This window comes from Haemorhous mexicanus, chromosome 14 (assembly GCF_027477595.1).
Source record: "Haemorhous mexicanus isolate bHaeMex1 chromosome 14, bHaeMex1.pri, whole genome shotgun sequence".
Lineage (NCBI taxonomy): Eukaryota > Metazoa > Chordata > Aves > Passeriformes > Fringillidae > Haemorhous > Haemorhous mexicanus.
Genome location: NC_082354.1, coordinates 15,756,451 through 15,765,648, shown reverse-complemented (window position 1 = coordinate 15,765,648; position 9,198 = coordinate 15,756,451). Strand labels below are relative to the sequence as shown.

Genomic DNA, 9,198 nt, shown 5'->3' with positions numbered 1-9,198 from the left:
GGAGGGCTGAGGGTGTCCCCTGTGCTGGGGTTATCCCTGGATCCCAGGTTCCTGCTCTTTTGGGATCAGCCACCCTCCTGCTCAGCCCAAGGCTGCACCCAAATCCCTGAGGGTGCCTGGAGCTGCTGCCTCCCAAAGAAAGTGCTTGGAGCAAATGCTGGATTCCAAGGCTGGTGTTAGAAGGGGAAACTTTAGGATTTGGAGTGGATGCAGGGCTTGACAAGGTGTTGGTGCTTCCCACGTGTATCCAGGGAAAAGGAAAATATCTTAAGATTTCAGCTCCTCAGTTTCCCTTTCCATGAGCTGCCAAAATCTTTTTAGGCTCTCACCTGGCACATTTGGCATGAAAGTCAAAGCAGGGCTCCTTCTCCTTCAATCCAAGGCCTACCCTGGTGGTTTTTTTTTTTTTTTTTCTTTTAAGCATGAAACCCCCAATAATGGGGTAATGTGGCTCTCCCTTCTTCCCTGCCACCCATTTCTTGCCTCCCTGGAGTTCACCCCAAATTCAGACAATTGTATTTCCAGGGTAAATAATTTCTCTGACAATGATTTTTAGCTTCTTGGGCTGACTTGCTGTTTTAAGTTTATTTTTCAGCTCCAAGCTCTGCCTAAGTAGAGTTTCCCTTGCTGAAAATGTGCCTTCAGAGCAGGAAGGAACTTGACTTTGTGAAGATTTATGGCCCTTTTAATCTCATTATGGGACTATTTGTAACAATCAGCTTCAGTTCCACTTGAGATAGTAAAATTTCTGTAAGCTCTTATTTGCCACAGGCTGAAAGGTATCAGCTACTGAAAAGCAATGAAATGAAGGAATTTATCCACATAAAACATTGCAAATGTGCTGTTAAAAGCTGGATCCTGTCTTGAGTTTTTAATGCAGAAGCCTAAGGATGTGGAGTTGGGAATAAAATGGAGGTGGAGAAGAAATAGAAGAAAATGTTAATTGTTAAAAACACCAAAACCAACAAAATAATCACAAAACCCCCTCTGCTTGAATTAGTTTTAAATGACCTTTTAATGTTTTCTAGCTGAAATGAAAACAAGATGAAAAGGTGTAGGGAATGAGAAGTTGTTATTGAGAAGATTTGAGAGGAGGAAAAGATGTTTTATTGAAACAAGGAACCTGATGAAATTTTGATACAAAGCACTTTCACCACTTTGGGTCTGACACTTTTCCATCTAACCTGAATTTATTTTAGCAGCAAATACAAACCTAGGAGGGTTTAAAGAAAGATCTCCCTCATCAAGTGCTTCATTTTTCCCTTTTTCCTTCTTCTCTGCAGCTGCTGGTTTATCTTTAATTAAAAATAGATTTAGAGGGGTGCTGATAATGGGATCCTTTCCAACCCAGAGGAGTCCATGACACAATTCATTTCCCAGAATTTATCTGGGACATCCAATGTCATTATCAATGCTTTCAATTTAGAATTAAATAACTTTCCAAATAGTGTGAAAGTGGTGAGGAGACAGAGTTTTGTTCTGTAAACCTCTAGGGAGAAATAACTTTGCTTGGGCTGACAGTTTAACAGGTGGTTTTGGTGTGTTGGTTTGGGCTCTTTTTTTGTCATTTTAACCACTTCTTCAAAGCTGTGTCTGCTTTGAAGGTCAGTGTCCATGGGAAATGGGATGATTTTCAGGCTGTGTCTGCCAGGGATGCTCCTGATTTACTGTGGAATTAAGAAGACAGTAAAAGTTCAGCTTTTTCATGCCCATAAACTGTTTATAATTGTTTGAAAAATCTGTTACAATGACCAAGGGAACTTGGGTTCCCTTTGAGGGCAGGGACAGTCTGGATAAAGGGATTCATGAGGAGGATTACTAAAACCAGCACCTGTATTTTTAGGGTCTCACCCTAATGCCCAGAATTTCTGCCTCTGGGATTGTGGCTCTGCTGTCTCAGTGCCAAGGGGTGACTCTGAATTGCAGCTTTGAAGCAATTTGATATCAGTGAGCAATTTCTCAGGGGAGGGGGGGATGGAAAATGGGCCCAGCTGGGGCTTGTTCCACACCTGAGCCTCATCCTCAGCTCAGAACCAGATGGGGACAGCAGGGGAAGAGGAGTTTGTGTGATGAGTGGTTTCATAATTGGATTTAAGGTAGCTCTGGGTGGTTTTTTGTACTCTGACCATCTTCCTGTGGATTCTCTCAGTGCCATTTGAGGGGGAGGATTTTCTCCACACCCTGAGGAAGCACAGCAGTGTTGGTGGGGAGAAATTTTCTTTCTGTAGGGATATTTTAGAGCTCATTTGGACAAACAGAGCTGCCTGGAGCAAAAAACCCACAGCAAACCCTGGTGCCAAGGAGTAGCTGATGATACAGGATGAGCTGAAGGAGTTGCACAGCAGAGCTGTTACTTTGAGCTGCTTAAATGTTCTTTTTCTTGCCTGGAGTGTTTTCCTCTGGCTGTGGGATGGCAGCAGGTGCCTCAGCACTGCTTGTGCCAGGTCACTGTGGGAATAATGGAAAACAAACTTCGGCAGGCTGAAAGTGTTGGGTGTGTCCAGCCTGGAGGACAGGAGCTCCAGGGAGATCTCAGAGCCCCTTCCAGTGCCTGAAAGAGCTCCAAGAGAGCTGGAGAGGGACTGGGGACAAAGGATGGAGGGACAGGACAAGGGGGAATGGCTCTAAGCTGAAGAAGGGCAGGGTTAGATGGGATATTGGGAAGGAATTCCTTCCTGTGAGGGAGACAAGGCCCTGGCACAGGGTACCCAGAGAAGCTGTGGCTGCCCCTGGATCCCTGGAAGTGCCCCAGACCAGGCTGTATGGGGCTTGGAGCAACCTGGGACAGTGGAAGGTGTCCCTGCCCATGGCAGGGGTGGCACTGGAGGAGCTTTGATGTCCCTTCATCCCAAACCATTCCAGGATTCTCTAATTCCAATCCTTCCCTTTGCAGTAGCTTGGAAGAGATAAAGGAAGGATTTATTCCCCTGTGCCTAAATCTCTCCCTTTCCCTTAGAAAAATGCAACCCATCCCTTATTTCTCCCCTTTAATTAATTTGTGCCCTTATCCCTGACACTGCTGAGCTTCCTCCTGGGGCTGTGCCTGTTTGAATCCCAGTGGGATTTGGGCAGGATGGGGCTTCCCCTGGCAGATAACTCAGATGTGGCTCTGCCTGACACTGCCTTCAGCTCAGGGCACTGCAGTGGCAAAAACCATTCCTGGCACGGGAATAACAAACCTTTCATCCGAGGAATCTGTCAGTGTGGAATAAAGAAGATGTCCCAGGGGAACAGGACCCTCAGAGCAGCTGGAGAGGCAGAAATGTGAATAAATGGCAGAGGATTTGCAGCATCTCAGGCTGCCTTGGATAAGCAGCTTTTGCATGAGCTGGTTCTGAAGAGGCCTCATGAATTATTTTTCCTTATCTACCCTCTACTTCCAGGGCTCATGTGGATGCTTTTCCCGCAAAATACCCTCAGGTTTTTTTTCTGTCAGGGGATGAGTTTACGGAAGGCAGCTCTTTCCGCTGTGTTTTCCGAGTTCCTGTGAGCTCCAAGGAGATTTTCTGCGTTCCACGGCTGCCCTCTGGTGCTCTCTAAACCCGGAGCAGGTCCCTGGGTGTCACTCAGCACACTTTCATAGGCATTTCATAGCCTGCAGCTACCGAGGGCTTGTTTCATGTTGCTTCTCTCGTGCCATTACTGCATTTGAAAGTATAATTTTGGGCTTTAATGGACAGCCCCTAATGAAGACACCGTTTTGTTATAACAGATTTTTTTTTCTTGCTAAAATGTGGTTTCTTAGAACACATTTGTGTTCTTCACTAAATGCCTCACAGTTTCTGCACCCCTTTCCTTCTGAGTTAACATTTCCTTTTCATTTCTGTCATGTTTTTATATATATAACACTTTTGTGATGCACTGTATTTCACATAAAAACACCCCACAAGAAGTGGCCTTTTTCTTTAATGATGCAGCAATTAAAACTCTGTTCCCTTGAGTGGGTTGATGCTTTTGGTCCAGAAAGCCAAGCAATCAAATTAATGAATTTGGGAGCACCTTGAGTTTGTCCTTTCAAGGTGACTGAAATAAGAGGCAAAAAACCCTGTGAAATTCAAGGCTTAAAAGTGAGATTTTTGTCTCTGATTGCACATATTCACCTAATTGTGAATAAATAGTATTTTTCAGGAGAAGAGTGGGAAAAGCAACTCTGTTAAGAGCATATTTCTGCTTTTCTAAGACCCAGAGAAGAACTGATGGTGTGGGTGCAATTATTTATCACTGGAGAAAGCTCTTCTTGTGCTCAGAACCCAAATCTTGACATGGGTAGAATTGAGGAGCATCCTTTAGCACCTTCAGGGGTCAGACTTTTACCCAAAAAATGCCTTAAAAAGTGAAAGGTCAGCAGGGATTTGAGAGCTGTCCTTTGGGAAAGGGAGCAGGGATTTGTGCCTGCCTTGGGGAGAGTCCTGAAAACCCCAGGATGTTGAAATCCAAGTCTCAGCACAGCACTTTCCACCCTGAAAAGGTTAATTAATGAACCCAAGTCCTAATGACAGTGAGGGCAGAGCTCCCAGTCCCTCCCAGCCCATGGAGTTTATTGTCACAGAATTCCTGCAGCAGGAGCAGGAGAGGGGACAAGGCACTTGTGCCTGCTGGGAATTGAGGCAAACAAAGCCCCAGCGCTCCCACAGAGCCCTGGCCACCTTCCAGGCCCCTGGTGGGAAAAAATACCAATTGAAACTCGCCAAAACCTCCTTTCTGGCTTTGCTAAAAGGGGTCTCAAACAGCCCTGGTTTCTAAGGTTTAATGTTAATGCCTTGTTCCAGTCTGTAATCTGTGAATTAAGTGTGCTGCACTTTGGAGAATAGGAGTTTGGTTTGCAGCAAAGAACAGAACATATCCCTGAAAATTCCCTGCTTTTCCAAGGCTAGGACTGGTGCCCCCCTCACCTGCAGACTGCAGGAGGGAGGGGGGAAGTCAGAATCTCTGAGTAGTGGAATTATGACTTGTCACCTCCTGAAGCTTTGCTGAGCAGAAAGCAGGAGAAAATCCTTGGAGAGGGGCTCTGGCAGGAGCTGGGGTGAGGGAGCAGCCCCTTCTCCCTGGGAACACCTCCCTGGATGCTGCTGGGCCTCAGAGAGCTGCAGGGAGATGAGGGTGTCAGTGACAGCCAAGGATGGGTGAATGAGAGCTCTCTGATGGATCCAGGAGATCCAGATGGATCCTCAGGAGTTTGGAGCTGGGACAGCTCTGGGGCTGCACAACAACCAGGCCTAGGAAGTCTCCAGGAGAAGGATTATGCAGAAAATGGGATCTGGGGATGCTGCCTGGGCCCTGAGTGATTCCAGAGCAGCTCAGAGTAAATCAGCAGCTTCCTTCCCCAGCAATCTGCTCTGTGCAGTCTGGGCTCTCAATCAGTCTAATGAGGAGAGGTGTTGTAAACTCGTAGTAGCAGCAGTTCAGCAGTGTCCTGCTCAGCAGAGCTGTGCCAGGCTCTCACTGCCTCGTGCCTGGCAATTATTCAGGGACTGTGTCTGTGACAAGCAGTGCTGGGAGGTTTCTCCCTGCCCCCTTAGCCCCACAGCCCCCCAAAAACAGCTGCACTTTGCTGAGCTTTTGGCACAGGGGCTGGTGTGTTTTTGATGCTGCCCCGTTACCCCAGCACAGTCATTTCTGCAGCAGGGAGCAGGATGGGCTGCTGGGGTGTGGGTGCCTTTTGGGCTGAGAAATGTCTGTGTGGGAGGTGATGATATCACTGACTCTGCAGCCTCTGCCCTTTGCAGTTTCAGCCTGTGATAGATGGGCTGACTACGGCAAAGTGACTCATGCTGGTTTAACTTATTTTGCATTTGATGCTTTGTTTAGGGTTTTTCTTCCCTATCTGTCCTACATCACCTTCCTCTTCTGCCCTGTTAGATTTGTTTTCAAGCCAGCTCTGTCCTTCCCTCTAATTCTTAGAGGCTTCCTTTTGATTTATCTCTTTATTTTTACCCTTCATGTCTTCCCCCAGTTGTCTGCACATCCTCTTTTCATCTCTCTCCATTATTCCTTGCATCCTCCTTTCCCTTGGGATCACAGAAGGACTTTGAACTGTCTCCTCTATTTTTTAATTAGGCAAAGCCTTCAGCCCATCTTAGCTGATCCCACCCTCTGATTTTCCCCCAGGGTATCACATTTAACTGGTAAAACCATGCTCAGGGTAGGTTTAGGAGATGTTTGGGGACCAGCAGGTGCCAGAAAATATCCAGGTGGATGCTGGAAAGGCAGAACCAGGGCTGCTCATACCTTTAAAAGTGTCCCAAGGCTCCCTAAGCAGGACCTGCCTGGAGTGGGTGACAACCCTGTGCCCCCAGGGCACAAGCACAGGTTCCTGATGAACTGTTCCTTCCCAGGGTCCCAGGAAGTGTTGGAATGACCATCCAGCCTGAGCCTGGCTGATCAGCCCTGCAGTGCAAGGAGCATCATCTGCCCAAAGACCCCTGCTCACATCCCACTCCCTGTGTGCCCTTGGAGCCCAGGTAAGGAGCCAGAGCCCTGGCTGAGCATGCAGAGCTCCCTTCTGGCTGTGCCATGTTGCAGTTGCTCATGGGAGCTGGAAGAAAAGATGGTTCCTGTTCCAGAGTCTTACCTGAGATGGGAGAATTTGCATTTCTGTTTGTTGTGGTGTCTCCTGAGCCACCCCAGGGACATCAGAGAAATGGTGGAGGGACACAGGAGTGTGAGTTATCCCTGAGCCCTGTACCAGGTATTTTAACCTCAGTTCTCACTTGAAACCTGCACCAGAGCATCAAAGCCCAAAGAGAAATGCTGAGAGTGCCTAGAAATCACATATTTTTCTATTTTGAAATAATTTCAGAGCTTTTGTCTTGAGCTCCAACACCAAATCCAATGGGGCAGTGCTGGTTTGGCATCTCAAAACCAGACAGGCTGAAGGCTGTGGCTGAAGCAGTGGTCACCCAAAGTGACCCAGGGCACAGCTGGGTGTTCACAGCCTCCTTCCCCCTGCTGGGTTTTTGGAGGGGAAGAGCAACACTGTCACCACTGTGTCCATGAGAGCCCCTGTGCAAGTGCAGGGGTGGTTTGGCACTCCAGGTGTCCAAAATGCAGGAATCTGCAGGCTCTGGAGTTCAGGTTTGGTTGTACAGCTCTGTGTCTGGGGGGTTGTTGGTGTTTTAAGGAAAATTATCTGGATCATTCCATGGTTTGGGAGAAATCTGGAATGTGGGGAAGGGCTGGGGTGAGCCCTGAGCCTGCACTTGTGACAGCTCAGGGCCACTCAGCAGAGCCCCCCGAGGCTGCTCCAACCCTCTGGGTTTGGGGGTGGCTTCAGCAGGGTCTGCACAGCCCCTGAAGGCTCTGCTGGGGCCACAGCTGTCCTGTGGCACAGCTCTGAGGCCACTGTTGGGCAGCCGTGTTCAAACCAAATGAATTTGGGCAGCCGTGTGGGCTGTTTTTCTCCTTTTCTGTGTATTTCTTTTCTCCTTTTCTGTGTATTTCTAAACAGTCAGTACAAATTCCAGTCCTCCAATTAACAGAAAAAAATCTTGATTATTTAAAGGGAAATGAGGTTTTTGTCAGCAATCTGCCCTGGCCTTTCCTCTGTCCATCAGTGTGACTACAAACAATAACTGCTTTAACATCAGGGACTGCAGCAGCAAAGATTAATTAAAAGTATTTCTACAAGATTCCCTTGAAAATAAATCCTCATTTGCTCTCTTGCCCTGCATCTTCACCAGAAAGATTTCCATTTCCATTTCTCCTCTTGCATTAGGAAGCACAAGTTTTAAGTGATGTGTGGATCTGCAGGCAGTGGGAGCAGACCAAGAATTTGCAGCTCCTAAAAGGAAGGATTTTCACATTGGATTTTCACCTTAGAAGGGTTTTTACTTTTAGCCCAAGCTTAAAAAGAAGTTGTTCTTGGGTGTTTGGCAGCAGCTTTGCTGCAGAAGTCAGTAATCAGATATTTAAATAATGCCCTTTCCCCTTTGCCAGCTTTTCCTGCTTAAAAAGAGTTGCTATGGGAATTCCAACTTGCCATAGGATTAGAGTTTGACTATGAATCAAGAAACAAAGGGAACTGGATGAAAAGTCTTTTTTATCTGAATACACATCTTCAGCAGTGATCACTTGTAATCGAAATTCCTGCCTGATTTCCTGTTGGAGACACCAGGCTGGCTGCAGGACAAGCAGAGCTCACAGAAGTGATTTCTGGTCACTATGGAGCTGGGAATAAACAGCCTTTTTCTTAGGATGGCCTCCAAAACACCACTGGGGCTTGCTGGCTAACACACAGCTCAACCCCTGAATTATTTGCATCCCTTTGTTTCAATTCATCCTGGGTTTCCTTAGTTAAAATGTTGATTTTCATGTGGGGATGGAGCTTCCTTCCTTTTTCAGGAGCAGAAATCTGCACTTGACACCAGCTTTTTTTATTTTTTCCCTGAGGAATTAAGTGGCAGCCTCTGAGCCCACTTGTTTTTAGCTGAAGTGGAATGTTGGGATGCTGAGCTCCAGTGTTACAAAAATACCTGGGCAGGTGGAGGTTTGGGAAGAAGAAAATGATGAAAAAACAGTGAAATAACTGAGGAGGGAGGATATTTTTTCTCCTGGTTGAGACTGCAGCTGGGCTCGGCTGCTCCATGCAGAGCAAGATGTGACCTTGAGCTGCCCAATCTTCCTGGATGTGATAAACCCCCCCTTAGGGGGCTTAGAGGGTGTTACAAAGCTGAGCCACAGCTTTCACCAGCTCCAGGAGGTGCCTGCAGGCTTCTCCCAGAGCCCAAAAAATTAGCTGAATTCTTCCTGGGAATGCGTCCTTTAAAATGGGACAGGCTCAGCTCATCCAGTGCGTGTCACTGATCCAGACAGACACCAGGCTCTGGCTCTGGGCTTTATCCAGAGCTTATTGCAAAAAGGAAAAAAGAGAGGGGGGGGAAAAAAAAAGGAGTAAAAATATGCTTGATATGTTTTCCTAAGAGAGCGCTGTGGAATAGGATCTTTCACTTCAAACCCTGCTAGGAAAGGAAGTAAATTTGATCTCTGCTCCTTGCCTAGAGCCCTTAGGTTGCTTTCTGGAGCAGTCAAGTGAGACAAAGCCAGGAAAAATAGATCCTGTTGAAGCCATTGGTCTCCCCCTGCTCCAGCTGCAAGGGCCTGTTCAGCCTCAGCAGAGGAGATTTTCCTGCTGGAGCTGTGAAACTGAGCTGGTTTTATGGGGAAGTGCTTTAAATCTCCCATGTTATCCATTTTCCCCCT

At 47.1% G+C, this 9,198-nt stretch overlaps 1 protein-coding gene across 1 annotated transcript in view; it reads left to right on the top strand.

Annotated features, from left to right (window-relative positions):
• Nucleotides 1-6,335: 6,335 nt before the first annotated feature.
• CYSLTR1 (cysteinyl leukotriene receptor 1) overlaps nucleotides 6,336-9,198 on the top strand; it is a 76,292-nt gene continuing 73,429 nt past the window's right edge. The window contains exon 1 of the mRNA XM_059859138.1: nucleotides 6,336-6,461. The gene's annotated coding sequence lies outside the window, so the exon portion shown is untranslated. The remainder of the gene's footprint in view (nucleotides 6,462-9,198) is intronic.